Genomic DNA, 17,945 nt, shown 5'->3' on the forward strand with positions numbered 1-17,945 from the left:
TAGTTTTTAGTCACCGGATCCTTTGTTCAAGAACGAGTCAAGGCAATCAGTAATGATTCATTTACTTACACACCTGTATATTCGTTGATATACATCGCCTGTGCGTGTGCGTGTGCGTGTGTGTTTTATATGAGTGTATGTATGAGTGTACATGCGTGACGATTCTGTGTTTCACGAATATTTCTTTTGATCTTTAAAACCTTGGATAAAATTCTTCGTGAAAGAGATTAAAGTCAGAAATGCCAAAACGTTATTAAAATTATTCATTGACGATATAATTTAAATTTTACTATAAAAATATATTTTAAACTAATGGTTATTTACTAATTAGATCACAATGCTTTTGTTACAGAGTTCCGAGAAACAGCGAAGATGTCGAAGTTCATGCTGCTCGTTTTTGTAACTCTTGTTGCTAGCACACTTATCGTAGCTGCTCCTGATAAGTCACGCTGCGGTCGGCACGGTGACCCTGTCAGTACACATTTATATACTACTTTTTTTTTTGCTTTGTCGATCGTTTCTTATAATATCTCTTATTCTCTCTAATCTTATGCTTCTTTGTTACTTATTTTGAAAAGACATATATTGAAAAGACATATAAAATTCGTTTCGTAAAATTCACGTAATGCCCTTGAGTCTGTATACAACTTCTATATATAAGGACGTTTTAACAGAAATTTGTTTATATTGTTATACGTTGTTACGCACAAGATCAATAAAAGAAACATTCTTCGTCGTAGTATTCTACTGACGAAAACAATCTTATAACGATTAAACGAAAGTAGAATATATATTTCTAAATAACCAGATAAATCAAGTTCTAATTATATATCTATCGCTTGTTCAAAAATCGTAAATGAGAGCATGATATATCTAGACGATTGTGATTCTTCAACACGCAAATTACTTTTAGTAATTAGTATAATTGTATCGACTAATATTTTATTGTTTACAGTGCGTGGTTGATTCTGAATGCTGTCAAAACATAAGATGCCACTCATATGCGCATAGATGCCAAGTCATTATTACCGCTGAGGAACTAATGGCACAGAGAGAACGAATTTTGGGCAAGAAATCAAAATCTTATTAATTAACTATTATTTCTCTCTGATCGTGTAATCGTGACAGTAAAAAAGAAATATAATTTTTCTTTTGTATATAAAAAGTCACTGAAATTATATCGATTTATAGCATAATGAAACTGTAAAAAAAAAATCGTTTTTAATTATAACGAAACAAATATATTTAAAATGTGTAAGTTGAAAAATAAATATGTAAATCTTCTAGAAAGATCTACATATTAAAATATGTGGTTTTTAAAGAAGTATCAATATTATAAATGAAAAACAAAGGAGTAATCGACGAAACGATAAACGAAATTAAGAAGACATATCGATTAATAAATTTAGAATTCAAATGAAATAAATACATATTTGTGCGTCTTTTTTTATAAGAAATGGAGAAATAAAGGAAACGAAAAAAAAGAAACGTAGGAAGCAGACTGATTTATCGTTAGAAAAAATTCGTCGGATTTTCTCGAATCACGTAGCTCTTTCCAGCGTTTCTCGTCATTTGCCCTAACTATAGTTATGGCATGATGAGCATTCAAATCCGCTATCTCCTATCTCGGTTTACCGTACGCTCGTTAAAAGGCGTACCTTCGTCCGATAAAAAGACTTAGGTGCTATATACCGAGCCGCCACACGGACTAAAAATCCCAATGAGCTCGACATGTTGCCTACGTGCGAAGGACAGGTAGACTGTGCCTATGTGTGTTAGAGAAAGAGAAAGAGAGAGAGAGAGAGGGAGAGAAAGAGTCGCTTTAATTGCATCGACTTATCTCTTGATAAGCTCAACGTAGAACCTTGCCATATGGTAGATTCGAAATCATCACTCTCGTCGACGATTTCCTTCGTCTACAACTACCTACCTGTGCTTATGTATCCAGTATGTATATGTGTGTGTGTGTGTGTATGATATATCTTTGAATCTAAACACGTCGAAAACACGACGTATACGTTAACGACAACACGATTACCATGACGCACTTGTTTTCGTTTTAAGATCGTTAAAAGGAGATTCGAATTGATGGAAAATTTCAAACGAACATATTCTATATTTTCTTATATTATAACTTTCTTTTTAAATATATTTATGTAAGTTATCATATATGATCGATTCGCTAACCTTTACTAGAAATAAGATGCATTATTAATGTCATGACGTATTTATCAATAATCACATAATATAAAATAGATTTTATTTTTACTTTCAAAGAGATAAAAGAAATAAAATCTCGATTTGGATTATTGCGATCAGAATAATAATAAGTTCGTTAATTTTATATCCTCTTGAGTGGTGTACTTAATCGACGAAAAGACGAGAAGTTTTTTTCGTTTGACTAAAAATTTCTCGGAAAATTTTTACCGTCGAGCGTCTAACGGCAGCACTTCGACCGGTCGAGGAGCTTTTCAGAGATTTTGGAAAGTAGCCGGACTTTGATTCAAAGACCAAAAGCTTCTTCCACTCGTTATACGACATTTTCATTGTGTTTCAATCTCATTAGCGCCGGCTTAAAGTTAAGCACCTCGACTCTTTTACTTTCGGCTTGTCTGCTGTTCGTTGACCACCATGAACTTTTTAACGGACGTTCGTCTTTTCTTCTCAAGGTATGTAGCTTATAGAAAGAATACGAAATATACGTAATGTAAAGTACGAGGAATATCTATATACATATATATAATATAAAACGATATAAAAAAAACTGTATCATGGAAGGGTTGATTCAAAGAAGTTCCACGGGAAAAAGAGGGAAACTTTTCTGAGAGAGTTATTAATTAATTCGATTATTCACCCTTCCTCAATTCTCAGAAAAGTTATAATATAAATATATAAATCCAATAGTATCTTTTCTCTAAGACAGATCCCAGAATATTCCAAAATACCGTTTTTATCGATGTTTGAAAAAGAAAAAGGAAATTATGCACGAGATCTGGAATAACGACAAAGTGATTTTATTATTTTCCTAGGAATTATGATAGTGCATTAATGTTCACGAACAAAAGAATACGTACTGGATTTATATACTGTTATTTCATTCGTCTCTAAAAATGAAAGAGTATTTTAACATACCATTTTTAAGCGCAACAATTAGCCATATGTATTTTATAAACTACGACAATAAATCGGTTAAAAAAGATATTCTTCGGTTCGGTACTTTTTATAAACTCGATAATTCTCTTCGAATCTTTTTTAATTCTTGTTTGAACAAATCGAAGATAATGTTGCTTAAGGAATCGTAGTCCTTTGAAAAGTATAAATAAAGATTTGATTCTTTTCGTAACGGTAATATCGACGTTATTTCTCATCAATTATACTAACTATCACGATTACAATATTTGAAAACGTCGATAACATAAAAAGAGTCCTATCTACTAGCGCGCAAGTAAAGGCGTCACCCTGCAAATATTTGCTCCGTGTCCCTTATCTCCCTCCAGCTTAATTGCCATATGGTATCCCCAGGCACGACATAAGGTACCTTCCTGTCTTACGTGGACGTTACAAACGCATGAACCTTTTTAAGATAGAATAATAATGATCATCGATATTTAAAATCAAAGCTTACGACTTTAACACACGAACTGCATAGAACTTGTTTTTTGTCATATTCGTATCGGTCTTCTCTATGTCAAACCGCATTCTATAAACTATGATTATTTACAAAATAATAAAGATGATTAGACAGATTCGAATAAATCGACAGATCTTTGAAGTCAAGAAAGACAAAGTTAAGGAAAAAAATAGTGTGATTTTATTTACGAAAGCAAGGGACGATGAGAACGAGAGAAAGAGAAAGAAAGAGAGAGCGAGAGAGTGAGAGAGAAAGAGACAGAAAGAGAGAGAAGGAGAAAGAGGGAAGAAAATAGCCAAAGCGTTTTTTCGAAGCGTCGACTCGTCACACTTCTTCCAAGCACTCGGCATCGTTCCTCTTTCGCGAAGCGCGAAGGTGTGCGAAGTATAAGAAGAGGAAAGAGAAAAAAAGTAATGAAAAAAGAGAAGAACGACAGGTGGACCGAATCGCATTCAGAAGAAATAAACGGGCGCCATCGACGCACTTGAACCGACACACCAAAGTCATCCTTGTGCGAACAGGTACGAACGCGAAGAGCTGTACGATGTTGAGACTCGGGCCTGGATTCGGGTAGGTTCGAAAAAAAAAGGAAGGAAAATATACCAAGAGAAGGAGAGGAAGAGTAGGTGAAAGGATAGAGAACGAGTAAGAGAGGAACACAGAGATAGAGAGAGAGAGAGAGAGAAAGAGAAAGAGAAAGAGAGAAGCGGAGACAAACGGTAAGCCGAGGGAAGCACTCGAGCCGAGTCGAGTATCTCTCTTGGAGGTTCCTTTCAAGTTCTCCAACGATGAGGCGGTGGAGGTAGGTCCCGCGAGTCCTTCAGCGCTTTTAAGCTCGTTCTCGTAAGAGAACAAGAAGGTAAAGCTGAAAACCAAGAGACACGTTGATTCTTGCAACGATGAGAGAAAAAGAAGGATAGCGAGATATCGGGAAAAAAGAAAGATAGGAGGAGGGGAAAGAAGAGAGAAAGAGAAAGAGATTGCAGCCGTGGATGGTGTAGAAGGAGTTGAGCCAAGAAGAGAAAAGAGAAGAGAAGAGTGAAGAAGCGGAGAAAAGCGAGCAAAATGCTGGCCAAGTAGGCGGCCCGTGCCCATAAACAGGCGCGCGGCACAATATGAAAACATTGTCGAGGGTAAAGCCGCTAGGCATACAGCAATGTGCTGAGCTTAGCTGAGCGCGTCCAAGCGCGCAAGTGTAAGTGGAAGCGCGGCGGGCACTCGTAAGCCCGATCTCGCGCTCGATCTCTCGCACTGCCACGTCAGGACGTCAGGATTTCAGCTTGCCAGTTCTCTCTATCGCTCTTTTTTCTCTCTCCTTCTCTCTGTTGCTCTCTCTCTCTCTCTTTCCGTCTCTCTCTCTCTCTCTCTCTCTCTCTTGCTTGCTCGCTCGCTTGTTCGCTGGGATTCGCACGGCCCCGAAAAGTGCCTCTTCGCGGCCCTCCGTAGAGAAAGGGGGAAAAGGACACCCCGAACAGCTCGGAATCCGAAGGAATAGGCAGATTTTTTCAGCTCAAATCCACCCTCGGCCTCGCTCCTACCACCACTTTGCTACTCGGCTTGGCGTTAATAAACCAGTCGCTAGTTGCTATCGTCTCTTTCGAACCCCTCACCCTCTTCGTCTTATTGGGACCCTATTATTTTTTTGATTCTACGATTCCGTACAGAACGATTTTGGTAGGATTATTTAATCGAATGTTTTTCGAATAAAATTTGAGTTCCCTATGAAGAGAAGAATTTAAATCTTCGTAGAACTCGAGAAGCTCGAGTGACGCATGCGCGAGAAGAGCGTTCAAAGTCGATTGGAGTCGATTATCGATGAACTTTTCTTATCAGTTTTATCAAGAAAGGAGTACGATAAGCGTGTGAGATATCAAATATAATATAAGATACTTGAGAATATGAAACAGGTATCTCACATGGTGTACCGTTGCTTTTCGTTCTACTTGGAGTTTCAGGGGTGACGGAAACGTAGCTTGTAACGAAAGACAGGAAGGATGAAAAAGAAAAGGGCGTAACGTGGTCGCAACGACAGAAACACGTCGAAACGGTAGCTACTTATAAAAGAGGGAAATGGGACTAGCCATTTGGGGCAAACTACCCCTGAGTAGACTCACGCGAGCGATCTTATCTGTTTTGAGCTCCCTAGCTCTTAGTTTTACGTCGAAGCTACGTGTGCCCGCGCGCGCGCGAGCGCGCTCACCTTGCGGGAAGAGACGAGGACTATCTCGGCTAGCACAATTGATTCCTTGCATTCGTTATTTCCCTGAGAGCGGACACACCACTGTCGTTCGATGACTTTCCGCAAGGTCCCTAGTTGATATCGCGTCAATTAAGTCCGTCATGGAATATTAATGAGTCGGCGTACAACCTATCTAGATCTGCTCGACGCGTTTACAAAAAAGAAGACGATTTTGAAATCAAGACAGGTCCCTTAGGACGCGTAGCGATCGCGATAATGTCAAAACCTGCGTGTTCTATGTATCTACCTAGTACGCGTACGTAGCTATTTTTTTCCGTGTCTTTACGGCTGCTTCGAACGACGTCGATTTTATCCAGACAATGTGGATGTTTCTAATTAAAGCATTTATCATGCCCTTCGGCCTAGATCTATATCGCTTGTTTGATTCTTTTACAAAGTCATCTAGCAAGTTCAAGTAAGTAATCGTTAAGCACGTCAAATCAAACTATTTTACTTTCATAAGAGTAAAACTTGTATACTCTATAGGTAAGTTCCTTTACATTTGACGTCATGAATTTAGAATCGTCCAGGGACAAGGACCGACGCTTAGACGTTTACGCCGAAGCATTTCCGAGGATCCGTTGGATTACACGGGCTCGGTCTTGCGAGTAACTCTAGTCGAACTTAACAGTCGGTTAAGTCCGAGGATAGTTCGGACCGTTTGACTAGTCTAGTTAGTCCGGAGGGCACGAAGTCCAAACGGTAAGCCACTTCGCAAGCTATGCTATACGCCGATGGCTGAGACTCGTGCAGCCGAGGTCACGGAGATCTGCCAGTCTTATCTCGATTTGCATAAATTCATAGTTGCCAGCTTTGGGTATCCTTCGACCTAAGGATACCGCGAGAACTCGGCTCTTCTCCCTTCGAGGACGAAACTTTCTGGCTGCTAGCCATTATGGATCCGCGCGTGACCGTGTTTCTCAATGGCTCGCGGACATGGGAGCCGAAGACCGATCTTTCGAGGAATTTCTCCGGTTAACGAGAAGATTCATACAGTTAGCCGAACTATCGAAGAAGTCTAACGCTAATTGCTGAAGTAACGAACGTTAAAAAACGACCAAATCGAGGCAACGAGAATATCCGCTTCGTGTATCCACGTTGACATCGTTTTCGTCTCTAACGTAAAATTATCAGTTATCCACTGATCGTTTCGTGCCAAACGAGAGGCACCTCCATCGACGTTGCCGGAGAAGCGAGAATGAAAGCAAGAGAAAAGAGAAAGAGAGAGAGAGAAAGAGAGTCCAGTGTACGGGCTTTATGGAATTAATAAAATATTCACTCGGCAGACAGACGGCAAAGTAAGGCATATAATAATTTTCTGGCACGCCACCTTGTGTGTTGTCTCCGTCGCCACGGGTTGTACGTGACCGCTATCGCGGAATCAGATCAGAAAATGGCGCAAACCTCCGATAAATAAGATAAATATTGTAATGCGCCTTCCCGTATAGGAGGAGTAGTAGAGCCGCTACTAGTCGAGTCGCTACCGTCGTCCCCGCGAAAAACTTTCAAAGTCGCGTGCACGTCCATCAGACGAGCCAGGCGAGCCCTAATGTCGTGTTTCGCGCAAAACGCTGACGATTGGCCTGGTTCAAGGAGATTCGCTGAGTCGACCGAGTCGAACGAGTCGACCGTTATCGCGGCTAGCTCTTATCGCAGAGCAGAAGTCATTATTTGTCTATCGTTCGATCATTCTCTTCTGTACTACACGAGACTCCTACGCTACCTGGCTACTCTCTACAACCACCTTGTCAGCGGTCTAGTTCTCTCTTTTCCTATGCGTTTACCTTTATCATCGACTAGATTATAGCTCAACCGATTATAAATCTACCGATTTCGTCGCTCAACTTGGCTCGACGATATTTTCCTCGAAGAAAAATCGATCGAATCTGGCTGAACGTGTATCCTCGAGTATTTTATCGAAAATACCTTTCTCCTATCACCTCTTCGTTCCTTTTTTTCCACGTCGTTGTTATCACGCGATAGAGCAAGATTCGTCTATCGATAAAACATATAAAATCGTTATTTCATCGTAGGAGACGAACGACATCATGGAACTTTCCTCGCACGACTGTTTTTTTACTCCCTCTCTTTCTCTCTCTATCTTTCCTTTTCCTTTCCCTTTTCATTTTTTAACAAAAATTTTAACAAAAATATAGCCGCTTTTCAAATCACGTGGTGGGCGTAATAATGCATCCGCATACCTCGTGAAATTTTTGCATTAACGCGCACACATAAACCTCCGTATTTTCCTTTTTACTGAAATAAATAAATTATTGAATAGAAATCGAATTATATTTTATACAATGGAAATCGTGATGGAACGTGGAACGTAGAATGCGGGTTTAAAAATATTTTTTTAAGGCTTAGACTATCATTATTTTCCTGGATAGAACGAAAATAATAAATAATTCATGCCATTTTATCTATAAAAATGTATCCAAAAAAATATGTAGTTTTCTTTTTGTACTATGTCAAAATCATAAGAAAGTTACTGCTCCTTTATCAAAAAATTTCCATCTATGTAATCGATACTCTACTATATATATATATATATATATATATATATATATATATATATATATAAAGAAATATTATAGCTCGTTCCGGTATCATTGAAAGCAGCTTTTTATTTTAAACAGAACGAGTCCAAGCGAGGAGACGGCAGCGGCTACACGCGAACGGCCCCGAGAAGGCAACGATAATCATTAGACATAGATTCGCGTAGGGGTGACTGTCCGTTCCTCCCTTTTCCCGGCGGGCCACCCTTCACCCCGCACGGCTCCGTACTTATCCACCGAAATTCAGGGTTCCCTCGTCCGCAGGATGCAGTTCCGCTCGCAAACTCGAACTGCAGCCATGGGGGATGCACGGGGTGATGAGGTGGTGCAGTCGGTTGCCATGACGACCCATCGTCACTGGACACCCCTCGGCCCTCGTTTCACCTCCGTTTCTACCCCCATGCACGGAGATCCAGCGACTGGACAACATCGTCCCATGCAACGTACAAGAGAGAAAGAGAGAGACGGATAGACAGAGAAAGCAAAACGGAGAGTAAGAGAGATAGAGAAAGAGAGAGAGCGCGAGAGAGAGGGGAAGGAAAAGAAAGAGCGAGAGAGAGAGAGAGAGAGAGAAAGGGAGAGAGGGAGCCGAAAGCACTGCTCTCTTATTACATGCCTCTAGCTTCGTCGATTGCTCTCTCTCCCTACCATCACCCTTTACCCCAGCCTTCCCCTGAAGCTCGTCCTGTCGGGATACTCTCGTAAAACGGACTTCTCCGACACCGAAAGACGTACAAGAAACTCGGCTTTTCCATTTTTCGATTTTTTAAATAACTATCTTGTATTTTTCTTTCATTTTCTAAAGCGAATTGATCGTCTTTAGTCTTGATTTTTGACGGGAAATAAAATTTGATCCGATGAGAATTTATATAAAGGTTAAAAATATTATGAACGAAGAGAAGGATATGTTGAGTGTATTGAAATATTTATCACGTTAAAGAGAGCTAAGTTCGGGAAAAAAGTTTCGCTCTAACGTAATCTTTAAGATCGTAATGTCTTAATAACTACGGATGAGAATGCTGAGAAATGGTGAATAGGCGGACGAAGGACTATGGCACACCCTCGAGTTTCTGGTCACGCGAGAGACGACTTTGTGAACTCACCTCGAGCGGGAATAATTAATGAGCATCGAGGGAATGGAAGTATGCGTGTGGAAGAATAGTATTTTTAAATTTTCCAGCACTTCCTAGTCCAGTATCATTTTGGTAGTTCGTGGAACGACGAAGCTGACCGAGCAAGCGAATGAAATAGTCGATATCGCACAGATAAGCCGGCCACGACTGTGACCGTCACCCAACTGAGATAGTCAAAATAGGAACGGATAACGTAACTTTCGAACTACTTTATAAAAAGTGCAGTTTAACGGAAGCGCGATTTACGAGGTTGTAAAAAGGAAACACAAATATATACATATATATGCATGTGTATATGTATATATTTTTGTATCTTTCTCTCTCTTTCTATACAGCCCGGAATTATTGGACTTTGCAACCGTGTTCGGTATACAAAACTTTTAACCCGTAATTCTCCGAAACCAACGAATACATCAAAGAGACGAGTTTATAGTACACAAAAGATTGTAATATTCATGATTAGAATTTTACTATATTTCAATTTTTCTCAAGCCTGCACAAATCACAATACATTGTTAATACCTCTGCTTCTACGTTCTAAGTATCTATATTGATGAAAAAAAATATTAAAAATATAATAGCTATTTAGTTAGAATGCAAGAACAATATTTCCAATCTTTTTTAAATAAACGATTCGTATGACAAATCCATTATAATCATGCACGATATCAATTTTATTCTTACATAAGAAATAGTTAAGAGATAGAGAAACTCGAAGACGGACGACTAAAAATCTCGTCAAGTTTTCGTCAAAGTCGATCTCGACATTTGTTTATCGTACGATAATCTATCTGTTAGGTGATGACTGGAGTCGTGCTCCTTTGTGTTTGCGAATGTTACGAGTAGGAGTAAGCGAAATCGATCGGTGGGATCGATCGGATCGATGAGAGAAACTTGTTGTTGTGTGAACGATCGGATGAGAGGGTGACGAAAAGGGGGTAGCAACCCCCTTCGTGTGTCCCGCTAGCACGCTGACCCTATTACCCATTTACACGAGCAACTGGCAGCACACAAACACACACATTCAGACGCGTTCTCTATACCATAACGTTTGGTAGAGGCGCGTGGACAACGCGAGCGCGTACCTTCGACGCGCCTCTCCGCGTTCGATACGCACGTATTGGCCCCCATCGATACCGATCAAATACCAAAGATTCTGAGGCAACCCGAGTGCACGTGCTCTTGAATCGAGGTGCCTGTTGCTCGTCACGTCGCTCCTACGAGAAATATTCCTGGCGTTTGTGTCTCGACACCCCTTTCGTCGTCCTTACAAATCCGCTCATCTTCCGTTTAAATTCTATCCTTTTTTATTTCTAGATCCTACATAAATGTTTGATCGCGTTAAAAGCACGGTGTACGATGATTTAAACAAAAATTAGCGATATTATATCTGTATCATTTATTTAGTAATCGAAGCATTAATTAATCTGTTAACCGATAATAACGGGTTAATTCGTCACTAATATTTCACTTCTCTCTTGATAAAAGAATAAATAAATCATTTGTTCATTTCTATCTCGTTTCAATGAAAACAACATTATCTGTTCTAATTTTTCATTTTATGATTTATTTATTTATTCAATCTTCATCCTAAACATTTTATTTTTAATCAAAATAAATTTTGTACATCCACATTCATTCGTTCACCGATCGAAAATCTTTCCCGCTTTAAATTTGTCCGGTTAAAGATGGAAAGTTATAATATCAACGATAGAAAAATACCGCCTGTGATATATCTTCACATTATACACGCACGCATATATGCTCCTAAGAATCGTTTTACCATCGTACAAGTTTATCCAACATGTAAGATGTTGGATATAATACCAAAATGTATCGTGGAATTTTTTTACAGTAATTTCACTCTGTTTGCAACTATTACACCATGGAAATCACACGATTATTTTTCAAGTAATTTTCAAATTTTTCCAACAATTATCCAGCAAAATTTCCCGAATTTTTCGCGAGGTGTTATCCTTTGATCGTGATTTTCGTTAATGGTGGAAAAACAATCGGTTTGCTGCTTGTAGTACATTAAACCGTAGTACAATTGTATCGAGTGACGGTTCGATCGTTTCACGACATGCACTCTCCCCTCTCTCTCTCTCTCTCTCTCTCTCTCTCTCTCTCTCTCTCTCTCTCTCTCTCTCCCTCTTTCTCTCTCTTGATCCCATCGATTGACCGAGGACGCGTATTTATTGTCGCGTTGCATTTAAGCGGCCTAATGAACCGCGCCGGGGCAACGCGTTCGCGCCGATGCGTGTAGGCGTTTATACATATATATGTATATGTATACGCACGTACACGTCGCGCCCCATACGATCCCGTGTTTATTTCCACAATCAGGCGAGTCATAATGCTATTATCAGAGGGTGCACCACGGGGGTGAACCACTGTATCCCACTACACCAATGCAGACGACCTACTGATACGGTAACCCTATTGAGAATGTCTGTACACAGAGCTAACGTTTGGGAAGAATTACGGTTAGGCATCGAGCTTCATTGACTTCCGGCCTTTCTACAAAAGCGATTTGCTCTTTTGATTTTCTTTATAAGAGAAAAAGCGAATTTCTTACCCATGTGTTAATACAAACCTAAATATATAAACGTGAACGTGCTCTACAAATGCTTATACGATCGAAACGATCTCTTTCATTTTGTAAGAAATAGTAATAAAATATAAAGACATTCGATCGCTTGGAGGAAATAGAAAAAGGATCTATCGTAAAATGTTCGATATTAAGAAGTTGCAAAAAGATTTTATTGGGCTATATAAACAAAAAAATGAAAGTGCCGAACGCGATACGAAACGAAATTTGAAGGCTCGATTCTCAATCGGCCTCGGCATAATTGCTTGGATTTCATTCGATACGATATCGATAGGAGTATGGAGTTGATTTATAGTGACACTGTACCGTTGTTGCTGGTAATTTTATCTCCATCAAACGTTTTTCCAGGAAATCGAAGCCAAATGGGAATATTAATACCTCATTGTACTCTCGCGTGTTGCCGACACTTTTCCCGTTGCGCGCCGATGCTTCCCATCGATTTATTTACCAACACCCCTCCTTTTTTGTTCATAGATTAAAGTGAGTACTTCGAATGCTACGCTAGCTCCCGTATAAACCTATACGCATGTATGCACGCACTCACGTACGCATCCATACATTCGCGTTCATGAATTTCGGAAACTGCGAGTTAGCACGAAAAAGAGGTCCTCCACTTAGCTCCGCTCGGCGGAAGCTCCTCGTCGAAGCCTTTAAACGGTCGAATTCCAAACAAAAATAATTTTCGTGCGAACGAAATTTCGCTAGCTCCGTGCTTCGACGTAATAAAACAAAATGAGTATAAAGTTTCGATGAATACGGGCACTTTCGAATTCGATAATGTTTTTTATGCTGCTCGTAAATTGGCTCCGTTCCTTCTTGAAAACGTTAATTAATCTCCGTATTAGATGCGTCTTGCAAACGAAGATGGTCCCTCCTGGATAAGGTCTCCCTAAGATAATGCTTGTTTGGAGTCGAGTACCGTATCTTGATTGAAATCTTTGTCCCGTTTACCGACCCATCTCCACTAGAAGCATAATGAACAAGTATAACGGTGGATATTGTGCTCTCCCAAGACGTTCACGTAGATATCTGTACTGTGATATTATTTAAAGGGGAAAAAGTTGAAGAGATAATAAAACAACTAAATAATCGCGCAAGGTATGAAAGTATCTCGATTATGGTATAATAGTTATACACATATAAATTCACAGACGCACGTAGGCACTCACCCTTTTTCTTTCCGCCCTTTATCCCTTTAATCAGTCGGCTTTTTCACGATCTCGAATATACCACGGTTTATTTTAAAGACCTCCGCGCAAGTGGCATATAATCCTCGAGCAAGATAATTACGCGTATACCGTGCGGTAAGAAATTATTCGCACGGTCCCGTAATGCCAGCTTATAAACAAGAGCGGCTCGCGAGCGCGTGGTACTTCATATTTTGATGCGTCAACGAAAGATAATATGATTTCACGTCTGTCAGTAGGAGCCTTCGAAATGAGTGGATTAATGCTGGGTGAAGGTGAAGAACGACGATGAGAGAAAGAGGAAGAGACGGAAGAGAGAGAAAGAGAGAAAGAGACAGAAAGAGAGAGAGAGAGAGACAGAGAGAGAGAGAGAGAGAGAGAGAGAGAGAAAGAGAGACAGAGAGAGGAAGAGAGAGAGAGAAAGAGAGAAAGGATGGTGGGAGGACGAGGAGAGAAAGCGAAGCCTTTTACGATACGAATATAAAGAGACGAGGCAACGCAGGAATTGAATTGAAAACAAAATAGGAATACGATGAGGTTTGGATTTTCAATTCAACACGCAAGAAAAAGTGTCGAGATTCGACAAAGGTGTTTACGAGAGAAGAGGGGCACCCTTTCGTAGCCTTTTCCTCCCTTGTTTTTCCTTTATCCCGCAAAAGGGGCTCTTCGCCCCGAGTAGTGGTCGATTCGCGCGACGTAATGCGATGCGTGCGTGCATTAGCGAGCGTGCTCGCGCGAGCACGCGTCACGCGTCTATATCTTAGCTCTCGCCAGTCACGCCCTTTAATTATCGCGTCCACCATCGCGCCATTACACTTCCGCATACAATTACTTAGCCATATTCCGCGAGTGAGCTCCTTTTTTTCCGCGACCTTGTATATACGTATACTTGTGTATGTATATATGCATATATATATATATATACATATATACATATATATCGACTCGTGTGTATATGTATCTTATCGCTTTCCTTTCTCCCTTTACTTCTATTTCATTTTGTTTCGTATTTCGAAAAAGATGAGTCTAATAATAATCCGTCGTACGTAGAGCGTGAATCGTGTAAAGTGATCAATTGCTAATTGTTTTTCATTTTCTCTTTTAACAATATGTGTATTTAATTTTGTAATGAGTAAAAGTGATCACGTTATACGGTTCACCTTCTGCAGCGAGAAACAATAATGGGTTCTAATAAAATAAATATACATGATACGTATATACACGCGTATACAAATGAATTTGTAAAATCAAACGTTCTCTTTCGCGTTCGATTGCTTTTCACTTTCATGACGTTCAAAGTCTACTCGTAATTCCGTCTACATATATATGTATATACGCATATATGTATATATATATATATATATATACATACACATATATATATATATGTATGTATATAAATATATACATACATATATACATACATATATATGTACACGTGTGAACAGTCGCGTGTAGCGGCGCATAATGAGGGAGTGACTCGTTCGAACTGCTCTCGCGGTCTCCCTCGAAACGTATAGATAAAAACGGGACAACAACGAGCCGATACTTTTCCGTGGATATCGATTACATTATAAATCCCATACGCGGGCTCGCGTTGCACACCTATTACCATAAATAATTATCGTATAACCGTCCAAGCGAGTGAGCGAGCGAGAAAGCGAGCAAGCTGAAAACGTTGTTCAGATAATGTTTAAACTGTACGCTTTAATTACATCGCCGCCTACTACCTGTTGCTGCTTGATCGCAAAATAAATATTTATTTCTCTGAATATTAATCTCACGTCGATACGCAAGTTTGATTATAGCTGGAGAAAGAAAAAATATCTTTGCTGTCGCCGGCACGTTAATTTTCAGTCAAATTGTATGAACTGACCTGAGTAGAAGAAGGAGAGAAGGGAAGAAGACCATTACTAGGTACGATGATAGGACTATAGAGATAGGGGAGGAGAAACAGGGAGAGAAAGAGAGAAAGAGAAAGAGAGAGAAGGAAGACCGATCGATTTCATATACTGACTTACCACGATTCGATCAAATTTTCTACTTTTTAATAAAGGAATTATATGAAATTTTTTGAACGTTTCAATCTAATATCACAAATTATATAATATTAAACATGTTAAACTTCGAGGAATCATGCGAATACGTCCGTTGAAAAGTCCGTTGGAAAGTAAACCGAATGACAGTTGTAACGTCCTGAAAGATAAAGAACTCGCGTGGAGGCGAAGGAGAATCGGTTAAGAAAGAGCAGCAATGCGTTAAAGGCGAGCCACAATGGACGAAACACACAGGATGCGTGTTGGACAGCCTCGACGATCCGTTGGCTCGCACCTGTAGGGGGGCCCGACTTGAGACAACGAGCTAAGGGAGCCTGGTCACGCATCGAAAAGTACCTAGTCTTCTAGAAGAGGCCTAATTTCTTCAAGAAAGTTCGCTCGTTTAAAGGGCCGGATGTCCTTTCGTGTTGTTCGTAATTGCTTGCCCTTTAAGAAAACGTCCAACCGACACCAATAGCGTTCACGTGGCGCATTCATTAATCTCGTTTTCTTCCATGTACATCTTGAAAAGGCACCTTCCTTCGCACCTACCTTATTTGAGATTGTTTTATACCAAAGGAAGTCTTTTATCGCAAAACTTAGTATGGACTAAGTCAACGGGTGGTCCTCCCAAAGTGGTTCTTTGGACAATAACGTCCTGTTCTTTTTTATTCGTCACCTTAATTCAAAATACACTTCGAGCTCTGGCTTTTTATTTTTATTTTTTTTTGCGTCTAATAAGTTGGGCAAAAATGAAAGATTCAGAGAATGAACATGTACGTATAAACGTAATTACGTTCTTCTACGGTGTACGTGCTTATGCCTGGTAGAACGTGTTGCAGATTCGCGCCACGGAATCATTCGGAGAATGTGTTTGCCCAGAATGTGATAGGAGAATAGGAGATAACTATACCAAATCCTTTCTGGAAGAAATTACACAGAAATTACGAATCTTATTTTCGATATACTGATACTTGGCATGGGATATTGGTAAAATAGCGTGCTTCGAAATAGTATTGTTTAAAGATTGTAAATAGAGGAAATTTTCAAGCGAACGCTTTTCAAAAAGTTACTTCAAAGAAAAAAAGATACGATCGAGTATCCAAAACGAGGGACATGGGACATGGTTCCACCTAAAACGTACGGTCGGAGCAGGCATGGAAAACAATTTCGCGGGAGAAAATGAGCCATCAAAAACAATACGACAGTTAAAAGCTTTAATTCGGCCCGGTCAAAGGTTGAGCGGATTCCGTTTGACTGCAGTCTGAGTAGAAAAGGAGAAAAAGAGAGAGAAAGATATGGATAGGAAGGAAGATAGAAAAGGAGAAAAGTGGGGAGAACGAGAGAAGGTATAAAGGGAAGAGACGAAAGGAGAAAAAGAGAGAGAGAGAAAGAGAAAGAGAAAGAGAAAGAGAAAGAGAGAGAGAGAGAGAGAGATGGAGAGACTTACGGGAGGAGGGCAAATGAGGTAGTAGAGAGAAACGAAGTTGAACTGGTAGCTTTCAACGAACGTAGCTGGACCTTCTCACAAACGTGTGTACGCGTGTGCGTCATTCTACGTTGAGGGATTATTATGGGAAACGAGTACGAAAGCACCCCCGATATTCCACCGTGGAGACGTTCTTCGTCTGTGTGATTGTGTTCGTGAATGTATTCGTCCCACGAACAGGAGTTACAAGTGGTATTCGCACAAGGGTTATCGTGTCTGTATTCTTGAGTTTCCACACACGCACGTATATATGCGTATTCCTGGCACATCATCGAGCTCGAAGTTTCTGTTCAGAGTAGGAATGTTAATACCGTGGCTGTCACCAGCAGCTAACAATCCAACCGTTCCGTTCATTTTCATGTTGGTCCGCCACTTTTCGGACCCATAGACCGAAACTTTTCCTCACAGCTCGAAGGAATCCAGTGAACGATGCTTATCTCGCAAGATCTTATCATGCTGATATATCGGAATCCCCGTGGCGCGATAAGAGGACAACTGTGAACAGTGTGTCCGCTAATCGATCTGATCTCGAATCTCACGATTTGCTAATATAGAATGACAAATAATATAGCAGTTAATATCAAATAAATTTAAAGGGCTAGATATATATTTCATTAGAAACATTTATGCATTTATTAATGTTTCTAAAAAATTAGCGAATGTAACAGAACGAACGATTCCTTTTTTAAAGAAAATCTTAATCGTCAATTATTTGATTGAAATCGAAAAACTATAGACGATCGATGAGAAAACGTCTTGTAATAGGATGAGCAATCACGGAAATGGCAGCAAAGATTCGAGATACGAGTGGAAATGTAGCTATTGCTAAGTATGTATCCCAGATGAAGCTGATACAAGTGCGTCCAATTATCGTTCTCTCTTATCGTCGCGGAGAAATCAACGAGTATTACCGTACTTCCTATCGATCGTCAATGCATAACGCTCCGCCTCGAGATTTCCAGATTTACACGTTTACGTAATTCGGTTGTCGTATCTTCGATTACAATATATATATATATATATATATATATATATATATATATATATATATACACATATAT

This window comes from Vespula vulgaris, chromosome 6 (assembly GCF_905475345.1).
Source record: "Vespula vulgaris chromosome 6, iyVesVulg1.1, whole genome shotgun sequence".
In the NCBI taxonomy this organism is placed as follows: Eukaryota; Metazoa; Arthropoda; class Insecta; order Hymenoptera; family Vespidae; genus Vespula; species Vespula vulgaris.